The sequence below is a fragment of the Phyllostomus hastatus genome, unplaced genomic scaffold (genome assembly GCF_019186645.2).
Source record: "Phyllostomus hastatus isolate PE091 unplaced genomic scaffold, TTU_PhHast_1.1 phas_contig_283, whole genome shotgun sequence".
Classification (NCBI taxonomy): domain Eukaryota; kingdom Metazoa; phylum Chordata; class Mammalia; order Chiroptera; family Phyllostomidae; genus Phyllostomus; species Phyllostomus hastatus.
In genome coordinates, this window is record NW_025333833.1 from 11,197,201 (window position 1) to 11,211,765 (window position 14,565).

General features: G+C 45.9%; 1 protein-coding gene across 1 annotated transcript in view; it reads left to right on the forward strand.

Moving 5' to 3' along the window:
- LAMC1 (laminin subunit gamma 1) overlaps nucleotides 1–14,565 on the forward strand; it is a 108,893-nt gene that overhangs the window by 939 nt on the left and 93,389 nt on the right. The window lies entirely within an intron of this gene.

The following is a 14,565-nucleotide window of genomic DNA, read 5'->3' on the forward strand; positions in this document are numbered from 1 at the left end:
GTGGGCCACACTGAGACTCCCTTCTCCAACTTTAGTCTAGATCTAGCAGTTAATACCCCGCCACCGCCAAGATGCTTCCCGCCAGCATCTCTGTGTTCGCTTTTTTCTGTTTTTTCTAACTCAACCGGATTCTCGTTCCTTTGATTATTCATTATTTCGGCTGGTTTGGTCCCTCTTTCTTTGAAACATGAATCAGAAACCGCCACTCGTGCTTTTCTTTCCTTGGATCAGACAGGAAGGTCCACCGTAGGCACTTTTGCCTCGTTGAAGTGTCTCTCCAGGCTTGCTGGTGGTTGCTGCTTGCTGTGCTGAATAAGCTAGAATGGAGAGGGTCTGAGATTAGGGAATGGGAGGGGAGCACATGTCTCTACAGCCGATACTGCTATGTGTAATTAGAACAAATACTCACTTTTGAAGTCATTGTTCTTTACAGTTCTTCAGCTGTGAAGCCCTTTAAGATCACAAAGCCATTTCACTGCTAATCCTAGTCCAGGGGAACAAAAGGAAGTGTCTGCACTCGCTGGAATAGCTGGGCCCGGTTTTGTCCATGGGTAAAAAGGCTCTCCTTACTGTCTAACCTTTTGCTTTGATGCAAAGCAAGTGTCGGAACATGTATAAGCGACCTTTTAGAAGTCAGGAAAAGGATGTATAGAAAACTCATTGCTGGGCGAGGTGTATGAGGATGGACATGTTTTTCTTAAAAGTATCAAATGTCATGTTTGATCTAGGTAAGTTTTCTTCCTCATTGAAATAGATAAACAAGCAGAATGATTTGTTATTTGGTGTAACAAAGTCACACATGTGTGAGAAACCGGAATTTGACTTGTAGAAACTCTAATCCCTATTGCACTGGATGTCTTGATTTTTACGGGTAGCCGGTAGTGATGGACTTCCAGAGAGGATGGAGTACCAGGCCATTCTTCTGTCAAAGCAGGGTAATTCTGTAAAGCAAATGACATTATTTGGGGGCCTTTGAAAGGAACTTTTTGTGGGCAGCTGGTTCTTTTGGTCCTGGTTATTCTTCTTTCCACTGCTCTCTGGCACACTGAACTTAATGCCAGTGTCAAGATGCCAGGGAAGGACTGTGGTTTACAGAAAGTGCTTTGAAAAGTGCAGTGAAATCACTGTGCATGGAGTTTTAGAAAGGCAGTCTTTAGCCCCTTGGGAGTAATAAATACCATTTTATTTGTAGTGAAGGCGGTAGAAAGGTGGGACTTCTTGAAAATAAGTTCATAAAGTGAAATTCAGAGATACCTGATTTTCAGAGAGGGAAGGAGTGAACTGCCCTGAGCTCCAGTTTTCAAAGGCTCTGGACACGCGGAGAGCCAGCAGTGCCCTGGAACCGAGGTCTTTCTGAAGACACCTGGGGACTCCTGAGGCTCTGAGACGGCTTGCTCTTCAGCTGCTGTCTCCTCAGTGTTGTATCTTTACACGTGGCCAGGATCACTTTGGAAATTTATATCCGACTATTTTTTGTTTAAATTTTGACTTGCTAAAGTTTCTGTGTTGAATTTTTGAGTGCCCACAAAATCTTGTTTCATCTACTGAAATGGCAAAAATTTTGAAGTAAAGATATTGCCTTGATGTCTCAGAGTGCCTGAGAATCAACTGGAAATTTCTGAACAAGAATCTTGTATTTAGGTAAAGAGTTTGGGCCTGAGTTTGCTGCTGTGGGTGCTCTGTAGCAAGGGGTCATTTCAGGTGACTGTAGAAGTGGGCAGATTACTCAGTGATTACTTCTCCCTTACAAAGACAATGTGGGGGGTAAGGCAGTATCAGTCCAGTCGCTATTACTGGGAGGTAGGTATATGAACTCCGGGTCTTATTGATTAAAAGGTCAAAAGAGATTTTAGAGTTGACCTTAATTAGGAGTCTAACATGATTTTTCACTCTAAAAATAGTATATGTTTGGACTTGTTTTTACTGCATTTTTTTTTTTTAGTTCTTGATCATCTTGGTAAATGCAATTCATAAACTGTGGGTTTAAAACTCCCAAGTTAAAAACAAAACAAAACAAAAACAACAGTTACTTAAAATAGTTTCCATATGAGTATTGTGATTAACTGTAAAGACGTTTACTTTCAACTTTTCAGATAGACAGTCTCTAAAAACTTGACTAGAACTTACTGTACTTGTTCTTGGGTCAGAAATGATGTCCTGGAAAAAATTGTGAATGGTGGGGAAGGGGAGGGAGATGTGTACGTAGTAAGGGTGACATCTCAATCAATACCTCCCCCCTCCCCACTCCCCCTCTTTCTTTTTCTCTCCCTCTTCCCCTTCCCCCGCTCTTTGTAAATGACAGGATATATGTATGCATGCGTGTGATGATCTGTAATTTATGGCAAATAGGCAAGGCTTTATGATGTTCAGCGTACTCACTCCCTGACTCCAGTTACTCCATGGGCTCCAGCTAACTAATTATTCCCACGAATTCAAGTACCGTGACTGTTTGTGCATCTGTTAACCCTCCCCTCCAGTTCAAGTTTCACATACCCTTCAACAAGTGATGCATATTGCGCTGTGCCCTTCCAGAGCCTGTGAAACGCCAGGCGAGCAGCGTGAAAAGCGCCAGTTCTGGCCACCACTTTTCTAGGCTTCCTTCTAATGTTCAACTTTAAACGCAGTGAACTTTAAAATGAGCAGAGGCAGGCTGCATTTAAGTTGTCAGAAAAAAACATACGTGCTTTGGCAGGGACCCTCAGTCATTTTTTTAATGTAAAAGCAGCAGGACGTGGTGCATGAAAACAGCGAGTATGATGGCGAGTGAGTGTCTTCATCTCCAGTTGCTCGGTTGCTGTGGAGACCACCCTGCGTGATTTCTCATGTAGCCTTCCAGAAACTTCATGCACACCCATGTGTGTATGTAAAATCACACGACCATTTTAGCTGGTAACTTTTCCGGGGGGAGGCGCGTCTTAACAGATGCGAGTACAAATTAGATCATTGTACAATTATCATCACTTGTACAAAAGCCAGGAAAATCAGCGTGGACTGCTAACACAGCTGTGTCTTGAGCAGAATGTGCAGTGTTCCAGGCTGCAGGGGAGGGGACTCGGATAAAATGAGTTAAAGTTGCTGCGGGAACCAGAACTACATTTTCTGCTTGTCGTGGAGAGAAATCCCAACCAGCACCCTTTTCTAAAAAGAAGTCTTTTTTAAAAAATATATTTTGCCTTCAACTTCTGGATCTTCTCTTCTTCTGTATGGATTATCCAGTTGTGGTTTGTGTGGCTTTTATGTTTTATAATAAGTCATAATAGGTTTCATCAGTGTCAGGGGTAGTTGACAGTAAGACTGTAGCTGAGGGTTTGCCTTTTATTAAACAGCCTTTTTAATTAACTTGATAGTCCCTGCAGAGGGAAACTTGGCAGGCTGGGTCTTTATCTTGGGGGAAGGTAGCTTTCTCTCTTTCTAAAAACAATTAGATTAAGGGAGTGCTTATAAAACCAACTCAATCAGAGTTTATGGAACTCCTAAAATTTACACCAAGACCAGATTTATTTCCAGGCTCCTCATAAGCGTTAGGAGGAAATCGTGATTAGATGATGCTCTTTTAGCTCTATCTAAATATCCTTTTTGTGTGTGTAACTTAGAACAATTGAGACATAAGGATATTAAAAGTTTATTCTGTTTGGTCCTCTGAGTGTATATTTAGCATGAAACAAACAGCAATTTTCTTTCCCCAGGAAAATCTTTGCAAGGTAGGCTCTGACTGTGTCAGGGAAAACAGTTCACTCTGGTGACTTCACTGTGGTATTTGTGCACCCCGGGGGGACACTGTTTTAGTTTGTCTCACAAAGGCCTGATTTACACTTGGCAGGTTTCAACTTGAGAGGCTGAGGAGCTCTTCTTAATGGCCAGGGGTTGTTGAACACAGTTTTATAAAGCTCTTGTTTTCCGGTTCTGCCATTCACTGCTTTTTCTGCAAATGCCTCCTCCGTGTTTCTAAAATACTCAGCAAAACAATGTACACGTTAGGAGAGAAGTTGGAACGACAGTGTAAGGCACCCTCTCCCTCCCAGTAGTTTTGTCATTGGCCACATTTGTGGGAGGGATAGTGTTTGACTATTTCAGTTCTAAATCCTTTTAGGAAGTAGGATGTGCCTTCTGCTGTGCGCCCCTGCGCGCTGTGTATACATTCTCATGTTACTGCCAAAGATTCTGCAAACATTTTTTAAATGCCCACTAAGTACACAGCACAGCACCCCACGGAAAGGTGTAGGGGATCGAAGGCCTCTCCTTCGGAAGTTTATACTCTGTTAGGTGGAATCTTTGTACTCAGTTGTAATGCCATTACAATAATAAATCAGGAGTGCCTCTGCAATATTTCAGTTTATAAAAACCTCCAGGGTCTCACTGATTAGATTTTCACAACTCAGTGCAGGCACAGATGAGGCCCCTGAAGTAGTTAGTGGTTTGCCAAAAGTCACCTTAGGGGTGGATTTTAACTCCCTGCAGGGGTGTCCAACCCATGGCTCTCAGGCTACATGTGGCCCAGGATGGCTGTGAATGCAGCTCAACACAAAGTTGGAAATTAACTTAAAACCTTTTTTTTCCCTTGCTCATCAGTTTTTGTTAGTGTTTGTGTATTTAATGTGTGGCCCAAGACAACTCTTCTTCCAGTGTGGCCCAGAGATACCAGAAGGTTGGACACTGCTGGAAAAGGCACTAGCCCCTGAAACTCTTAGCTTCTCTAACACATCTCTCAAAAGAATGAGTTTATTCGAGGGCAACTTGAAAGTACAAGTTCATGTGCACACTGATTTAGAGATACCAGGCTCCCTTGGTTTTTCTCCTAGTACCTCTCTGGTTCTTTTCACTTGTTTCTGGAAGCCTTTTTTTTTTTTTTTCCTATGCTGCTTACCGCCCCTGTTCATCCCAAGGCTTCTTGTACTGTTTGCAAATCGGTAAATTCTAAATTTGTGTCTCCAGGCCAGCCAGCTCTTTCTCTAGACAGACCTAAGAACGTGGTGGACACAGTCAATTTGGGATGTGCAGACACCATGTCCACAACTATATTCATCCTTCATCCTCGTCTTAGCCAACTCAAAGCCATATCTTTTTTTTTTAGAAAAACAGAGTTTTTTTAAAGATTTTATTTATTTATTTTTAGAGAGGGAAGGGAGGGAGAAAGAGAGAGAGAGAGAGACACACACACACACACACACACACATCAGTGTGCGGTTGCTGGGGGCCATGGCCTGCAACCCAGGCATGTGCCCTGACTGGGAATTGAACTTGCGATGCTTTGGTTTGCAGCCCGCGCTCAATCCACTGAGCTACGCCAGCTAGGGCTCAAAGCCATATCTTAATCAAGAAGCACTAATGTTTATCTGTGAGGTTCATGATGAATCTTTTGCCAAATCTATGCAAGATAACCATGCTTGTCAGGCTCTCACTGGTAAATATTACTCTGTTTGGTGACCGGATAGGCTCCCCTGCTGGGAGGTGGGTCTGTCCTGGCCAGCTGTATCTCCACCCCACCTTTCCCACCCATCCTTACTTCCATCTGCCCAAGACTGCACTCTGGCCTCCCATATCCGGCCACGGTAGCTCTTGGGACCTTCTCTTTGTCTCCGCCTGACGGTAGCTCCCCATTGAATTTCACCCAGATTGCTGCTGCAGCTTCCTGCCTCCAGGTTTGTCCCTGGTATTCCGACAGCAGCCACACTTCAGGCTGAGCAATGGTTCTGAAATGCAAGTCTGATGGTACCATTTCCCAGCTAAAAATTGTGTAATGGTTCCTCAAGCCTTGAGGATAAAGTTTAGACTCCTTGGAGTGGCATACAAGGTCCTTTGGGACCTTCTTAATCACTAGGCTTAAGTTTTGAACTTGTAATGCTCCAAAGGCTGCTTCTTTGGTTTGCAAAACTTCTTTCTGGTGCCGCCTCCATAGGAATCCTTCCCCGGTTTCTCTCTCCCGCCCCTTTCCGTTCCACTCTGTGTGTCTGTCTCCACTCCTACGCCACGAGGGGTTTGAAGGCAGGATCAGAGACTAGTCCTCCTTCACTTCAGTGCAGCATAATTAACATTAATTAATTAATTGCTTGCTAGAAATAAGGGATTAACCTGCTCCTTATCTCAAGTTGCAAAGGGTAAAATTTCAAAATGCCTGCGTGCTGGCTCTGGTACCCGGCCCAAGCTGCATGCGCTAAGATTTGTAAAGGGACCCGCGGGGATTTGCAGGCATCTCCTTTCCTGTGAATTGATCAAGTTAGATGTTTGCTCATCTGGGCTTACATGGACAGCCCACTAAATGGGGTTACCAGAAGACTCATTTATAGAAACGTCCCTGAGGTTTTAGAGAGTATCGTGCCAGACTGTGGTGACACGCATTAAGTGTGTCTGCTTTTCTTTCCATGGGTCCTTCCCGGGGCCCAGCCTAAAATAACTGGGCCCAGTCAGCCTGGTGCCCTGGGCAGCTCCATATTCATGAAATAAAATAAAGCAGACTTATCTCCTCCCGAGACAATGGCCCTCTCAGATCTGCGGTGGGAGGAGAACCTTGTGGCAAGGCTGGGAGATGAATTAGGGGATTCACATGGCTCCTTGAGAACTCCTGGAGTTACATTCCCTCAGCTTCCTTCTTTTCCTCTTTGTTTCCAGCTGTGTGGCCACTTCCTGTTGGAATGAAGGCTCCATTGGATTTTTGTTGCATCCTCTTCCTCGGATTAAGTCTTCTTTGGATTATGTAATTCTTTGTTATTTTCATCTGCCTTATGTTTTAATTAATTTATTTTTTATTATAGGATAAAAGTTGTCTGCCTTTACCCCCCATCTCTTCCCCCTCCCCCGCCCTAGCCATCCCCGCCGCGCTCCCCTGCTTCCTCCCTCCTTGGTTTTGTCCATGTGCATCTTCCTTATGTTTTGGAAGTTCCTGGAAATAGTAATCCAGAATCGGCCTCCTTTACTTTAAAAAAAAATTCTTGAACTCAAAAGTACCAATGGTCTTCTTGCACAGAGTGTGGGTGGGACTCTGACTTTCGCTGCAGGACGATCAGTCACCGTGTGTGTGGAGGTGTCACCCGCCAGCGGAACGATCGCCTGTGGCAGCGGCCAGAGAGGCACCTGCCGGTGTTTCCAGAGTCACCACCGTTCATGGCCCGTGTTTCCTTCCCTCCGTTCTGGTTCCAACTGTATGTTCTCTTTCTCGACTTGGGCGGGGGCTACGTGGGCATATGCACGTGTGCAGATTCAGAACTGTGCATTTCATATTCGTGCACTTCATCACATGCAAATGAATCTGCAAAATACAAAATGAAGAAAGCAATTGTAATACAAAGTAGGTGATGTCATTTGTTTTTTTTTTTTTTTGGTATGGTTTTGGCTTAAAATGAAGGCACGGAACCTGAGGTTTAATCTTCTAAGATGTATTTCTTTTACTGTCTACTTGCTATCAGCAGCGGCTGGCATTCATAGGTGTTAACTAATATTTGTTGAGTGAATGGACAAATAAGTGAACCAGCTGTTCTCAGTTGAGATACCGGCTGGTTTTAAGGGGAGTACTTGCAGAGTGCTCTCAGAAGAGTGTGCAGGCAGAGTCAGGGAGTGGAGTGTGGGAAGAGTTCTTTTCGCACCTACCTTTAAGCAGGTAATGGTTTTGTTTGATGCTTTGTGGTTTGCAGTGATAAGATGGTAAGTCTGTGGTTTTTTTTTTTTTCCTGCAGGTAGAGAATTCTCTGAGAATGTCTCTGGGTGGTGTGTGCTTGGTTACAATGCCTGCTTGTTGTATGACTTGTTTAATTTCTCTGGTGAAAACTAAATTACTTGTAACTAATGTGAAGACCTCATTTTCTTTCCTTTGACATGTTCTACGTACATAGTGGCTCTTTCCCATGGAGCCAGTAAGTATGAAGCTTGCATTGTGTGGCTTTCTTAGAGAAGTTTTGTGAAATTTTGTGCAGTATTTACAACTAAGTGAAAAGACCTGCCCCCTTAAAATGAGATGAGCTCAATGGATGAGTGGGATTCTGACTGGTTAGTGGACAGGGATCTTATGTAAATAAGGCAGCTGGTGAGAAAAATTTTCATTGATGCCCATTGTGATGTGGAATGCGGGGTAACAATAGATGTTGAAACGTTATATCCTCCAGTAATTTGTAATGTGTTTGAGGAGATGAGACAAACACATTCATGTACAGGAAATCAATGGGACAAGATAAGCACAGTAAAAATAATTCAGTTGAAAGTTTTTGAAGTGCAGAGGGAATGCAAGGCACTTTGAATGAAGCGTGTGGATTGAAGTTAGCCAGGGAAAGCTTCCTGGGTCTTGAAGAAAAGGCCCAAGTGGACATGAGCAGAGGACTTTCCAGGAAGGGGAGGTGTTTGAATAAAGATGTCAGAGTAACCAGATAACGACGGAGGCATTGTTTGCTCTCCACAGAGTGGTGGAGACCCGTGGGATGGGTTCTGGGGAGATGGGGGATCTTAAACCAGGTGACAAAAGAAAGTAAATTACCTGTCATTGAGGGCGTCCTGGTGACCTCTTTGAACCCTTTCAGAAATCTTGAGAACTGCTGCTACGTCCCCTGTGGAATAATAGTATAAGCTGATGGTGACTTCTCTGAGGTCAGTCAGGCTGAGTTCAGGTTGGAATCCAGACCCATTGTGGATGGATTCTGCTCTTGCTCCTCTGCGTGTCGGAACAGACCTCGTAAGTGACAGGGAACTGTAGGAAGACCTTTAACTGGGGACTGAAATGAACCTAAAACCAAGGAACTGAACCTGGTTTCTCTGGCAGAGCTCTGCTTTTCTGGATTGGGGCCGCTTCTTTTAAAAAGGGTTTGCACTTTGTTGGCAATGGAAGAATTTTAGGTTTGGGGGACTAATGCTAGTATTATACTATCTAACTGTTAACGCCTCCAGGATTTTCTAAGGAATTTATTGAATTTCAGAAGGAGATCCTGGGTTTCGTCAGTGTCTCCTGACAGGGAAAGTGAATTGCTGACCCCATTTCCTGAAGGGTGGTCCGGGAATGCCTCCTTATCTCCCTCCTCCCTTACCCGCCACCCCTTCCGCTTGTTGAGAATTGCTGAATTTCACGCAGTTGCTTACGTTACCTGACACCCGTGAAGATAAAGCAGCCAGGTCCATCTCCCGGTTCTGTTTCATTTCCCCTCTGCTCCAAGACAATTCTAACGCTTAGGGGCTGCTTTTTTTCTTGTTTAAGTTTGCTGATTGAATAGGTCTAATGAGCTTTTGTTTATTGATTGGTCAGTAACTACTGTTGTCCTAGGACGGTTCTTTGTCACTGTTGGAAGTGACACCCTGCACTTTGATTACTGTGTAAGTTACTTTGTAAATTTCTAACTCTATCTAATCTATCTTATCTATGTATCTATTTGTTATTTAATGTAGGCCTCCTTGGTCTCCGCAGAGCATCACTGAGAGAAGTTCAATCAGAGGACTCTTAGATACATTTTAAAAAGTGTGTATGTGTATGTATGTATGTTTTTTTTTTTTGTATCTGAAGAGCAGGGTCACAGTTCCCACTTAGATTTTGTATTTTGGGCTGCCTCCCTACTATAGACCATCTGCACTTTACAAGTGGGAGTTGGCTGATGAAATTTTAGGTGTGACTGAATCACAGTTCTGCTTTCTTTATAGTCTTGCTTAGTGCCCATTGCATTTCTGTGATGTCATCACGTCCTAGTGACCAGTGATCTTCACAGGTGCATGCTTAGTTTCTAATGGGGAGGTCGGGTGGGATGGCACCGATTGCTACATTTGAAGGATGAGCGTTGGGCTTAAAAGTGCCTCCCCCTTTTTTATTGCCAGTGGTAAAATACAGAAGCATAAGTATTTTCTTGGGGCTTTTCCATCAGCTCTCTTCAAAGAGAATACAGAAGTCCTAACTGTAGAGCCTTAAACCACATGGGTTTGAACTGTGTGGGTCCACTTACGTGCGGGTTTTTTGTCAACATGCAGTCAGCCCTCCGTATCTGCAGTTTTACCTCCTTGGACTCAACCGACCGCAGATCAAAAATGGTATTTTTGATTCACGGTAGGGAATCCAGGGATGGGAACCTATAGATGCTGAGGGCCAGCTGTATGCATTGTTCCAGGCCACTGCATACGAGGGACTTGAACGTACAAGTATTTTGGTATCTGTGGAGGGATCCTGGAACCAGCCCCCCAACCCCCACCAGATACTGAGGGTCGGCTGTCCTTCGGTTCTGGGGGAGGCAAAAGTTATACACAGATTTTCAACCATGCAGGGATTTGCACCCCTAATCCCCCCATTGTTCAAGGGCCAACTGTATTTCCAAGAGAGAAGCTCCACGGCTTTTGAAAAGGGGGTGGTGACAGTTTGATGGAAATGAATTGAGCGGTTTTTCTTTGAGCTTCCTGTTCACGGGCTGGGACTGGGAAGTTAGGGGGCGGCCGCCTTGGCTCCCACCTTTCCGGACACATCTGAGCCAGGTGCTGCTGCCCTCCCCAGTGGTTTCTGCTGGTCGTGAGCCCTGTTCTGATAGGACCGAAGACCTCTCCTGTAGTTCTGGTGTCACTGAGTTTTCTGGTAGAGATGAACATCCTGGGATTTTCATTGACGTTGTGTGTTGGTTTTGGAGGCGGGGAGAAACGAGGGGCCAAGGATGAAGATTATGAGGGGAGGGGGCAGTTGGGGGCCAACAGAGCAGCTGTTACTTTAATTGCTTTGGCCATGTGACCGCCTGCCTCTCCATGGGAAAAGAGTCATGTTCTATGGGGTTGAGTGTCTAGGATTAACTTTTAGAGTGGCCCTGTATATTGTTGTGGATTTGTAATATTTTAGATAAATCCGTGGAATAGAAAGTCTGCTGAAGACCGAATTTTTAGAACTGCACTGCAGATTACGAAAGTTTGTGGGAACATCTGTAGTGCAGCTGTAGTAGAATTTGTTTACTTTATCGGGTTTGCTTCAGAGGCTCAAACTGGTTTCTTTGCTGCAATTTTCAGCATGTTTGCCGCACGCCAAGAAGTGAGTCCGCATCGACTCCTGGTGGAGTTAGAGTCACTCAGTTGTGCGGTCATTCTAAGACTTTGGTTTTAAACTTATGCCCACTTGAAAGCTTTCGCATCCTGGCACAAGTCACGGATGGTGAAACCAGGATATCAAAAGATGGGCTCATTCTGGAAATTAACGTATTTTGCAGATGTGTGGGGGCTTGTTTTCTGTGCTTCTTTTTGTGTGTTCTTGTGTGCGTATCTCTGTGTTTTTATAGGAAAGCCCCTTGGGGAAGGGAGGATCTGCTTTTTGGATTGGGAAATAAAATAGGTGTTATTTATTTATTTATTTTTTTTGCAGAAACTTTTGAGTTGGTGTTGCCGTTTCTGCGACAGATCCATGGGGGAGCTGCTGGGAAGGGTGGTGTTGGGGGGAAGAAAACTCCGTGGCAGTAACTAAAAACAGACGTGTTCACCTCTCCAGTGATTTTCAATCATGAGCTGGGCCACTCATGCTCTGAATCAGCAGCCCTTTAGCCATGGCTGACTGAGTAGACCTTGTTTTTTGAAACTCACAGCAGTGCCTCCATCCCTGCTGTCTTTTGTCCGTCCTGCTAACACACAGCTGTTTTGTTCATACATCACTTTGCGTCCAGCTGCCCGGCTGCTTCCTCGGGTCCCTTTTATGGTGAATAATGGACACATGGGAGCTTGAACACCCAAGTGTGTGGTTATTCAAACAGGAAGTCTCAAGGAAACACAGTAACCTCATGCGAGGAACAAAAGATGGCACCGGAAAGGCCGTGAGTGATTCTAGGCCCGATCCGTCTGCAGGGAAGCAGCTGACAGTTCCCGAGATACGGACATCCTGGTTTCAAAGTGGGAGAGCTTCTTTGGGATGTGTTTCATTTTTTAAAAAGCCTGTGGAGTCCTCCATCCTAATCCATACCAGTAGGAATACAGGAGAAAGTCATGTGGTGGAAGCTCTACCTGTGGGGTGTGCGTGGATCGTAGGAAAGAAGGTGCAGATTCCTCTCTACTCAGGTAACAGTGAGGCTGCGCCCAGGAGCAGGAAAGAGGTGGGGCTTCGCAGAGAGCTGGTGGGGTGGGGTCGAAAGGTGGTCCAGCGCCGGGGGAAGAGGAGATAAGGGAGAAAGTGGGTTCCATTGGACAGAAAGGGCATGCATTCTAGTGGGAGAGCGAGAAGGTGTTCGCCAACGAAACGTGGAGCGCCCAAGAGAAGTTTGAAAGCCCCATGTGCCTGCAAAGCAGATCTGATTGTGGCTGATCAAGATAAATGGCTTCTCAGAAAACTTTATCTGGTGACTTTTCAGATTCCTACCAACTTTGAGATTCTTTGATTATGTGATAGAGGACTTGTTAGAACGAGTCACATAAGCCCTGATTTTATATTGAAAAGTGAAAACTTGAACCTGTAGGTAGAAGGGAGAGCTCGGGGTTCACAGCAAACAGTTCGCATTAAGCAGGTGGGGCCAGTGATTTTCAGCCTTTTCCCTCTCATGGCACACAGAACCCGATTTCTTAAATTCTGTGACACACCCAAAAAATGCATTATATTTTTTGCCAATCTGACAAAAAAAGGTATAATTTTCATTCATTCACATGCAACAGCTATTGTGTTGGCTTTTTGTCATTTTTAAATGAAGTTTTTTGTTTTTGTGCAAGTCACTTGACTAATACAAATTTTTTTTAAGAAAATTTATTTATTTTTAGAGAGGGAAGGGAGGGGAGGAGAGAGAGAGAGAGAGAGAGACATCAATGTGCGGTTGCTGGGGGTCATGGCCTGCACCCTAGGCATGTGCCCTGACTGGGAATCAAACCTGCGATGCCTGGTTCGCAGCCCGCACTCAATCCACTGAGCTACACCAGCTAGGGCGGCTTTTTGTCATTTTTAATTGGACAGTCTAAGGGAATAGAGGCCAGTGCCCTGACTAAAGAGTCAGGTATTGGTTGCATGGTTTGAATATTCTCGTGGCACACCGGTTGAACGCACTGAAGCCAGGTAATGCAGACACTAAAGAAAAGAGTTCAGTCTGGGGCTTAGCGAACGGGAGCAACAGTGTTCAAACGGAAGGAGAACCGGTTACGTTCACTGTGTGTTCACTGTGCGTTCACTGTGTGCGTGGAGCCCTGCCCCCAGTCCCAGGGCCAGGAAGCACGCTCACCCCACACGGGGGCTGCGCGTTTTCGTGATTCCTTTCCTTTTTCTCCTTGTTCATGGGGCGACCTCCTCCTCGTCCTTCAGAGCCCATGGTACACGTCAGCTCCAGGAAGATTCTGGTGGTTTCTGATTCCTCCTGGCCCCCCGCAGCACTTGCCATGATGTTGCCTGATACTCATGCACTCATTCATTTCTGAAAGTCCATACAGTAAACACAGTGCGTGCCTGTGATGCAAGCAGTGCTACATTGTGTTGTTTCCTCTGTTTCTGCTGTTAGACTGAGTTCATTGAGAACAAATTGAATGTATTGATTCACCTAACAAATTTGCGTACCTGGTACGTAAAAGGCACCACAAAGTGCTAGGGACCAGGCTAGAAGACCCAAAGCTTAACTTCTGAGTGGATGGCGTGCAGTTCCGAGGGCCCGCCCCCGGAAGGGTTTTCTTGGCTTTCTTATTTCTGTTGGCTTTAGTATCCCTAGTGTATAGCATGATGCCTTTTACCACGGGTGCTCAAAAGTTTGCCGAATGAACGAACCTTATTTCTGTGGGGCTGTGGCCACAGAACGCAGATGGAGGGGAGAAAGGGCCCTTGGGTGTAGATTTTCCCCAGTTAGGTGGGGTTTGCCTTTTCACAGGGTCAATGAAATCAGGCAGGCGGGGTGGGGTGGCTGGTGCATGGTGTGGCGTCCTTACTGTCACTGTCAGGTAGAGATCTGCCACAGCAGCGAAGAGCCCCAACCGTAAAGCAGTCGGAAAAGCAGTGACGTTTGTTGCTCTTTCATGGGGTGGTGCGGAGGTGGGTGGCCAGGTGGGTAGCTCCACCCACACAGATGTTCCAGGCCCCGGGCTCCTCAGAGTCTTCGCTCTCTGCCACCCCTGAGGCTGCGGTCCTTCTGTGTGCGGCGGAAGCTGGGCCACGGGCACCTCCGAGTTCCAAATGGGAAGACACTGACAAGGAGTGTGCGCTCCATTCCTAAGACTGAGACCCGAAAGTGGCGCATCATCGCATCATCAGCCACTGGGGAGCGCTTAGTCTCCGGGCCACTTCATGCACGCAGTGGAGGGTGTGTCCAGCCACAAGTTCGTTGTGGGGGCACAGAGGGAGAACTGGTTCCGGCAGGTGGCCCTGGCATGCCGTCAAACTCCTGCTCTGGTGACGTACTTGCCAGTGCCCTGCTGCAGAACCCTGCCTCTCCTCAGCTGTGGTCTTCCTGGAGCACCTGCTCCCAGAGGCCCCCATTCCGCGGCTCAGTTTTAGCGATTGGATCTAGAAAAAACTAGCAAACTGTGGACGCTCCCGCCCGGGTCTCCAGGAGGAGGAGAGGCTGTGGAAAGAAGGGGCGCGTGCTCACCCTGCTCTTCTCGGCGCTGTCTCGGGTGTATTGGTTCCGAGACTTGACCAGGTGTCATTCCCTGGGTCCCCCCTTGGCACCGAGACCGTGTCCTTCACACTCG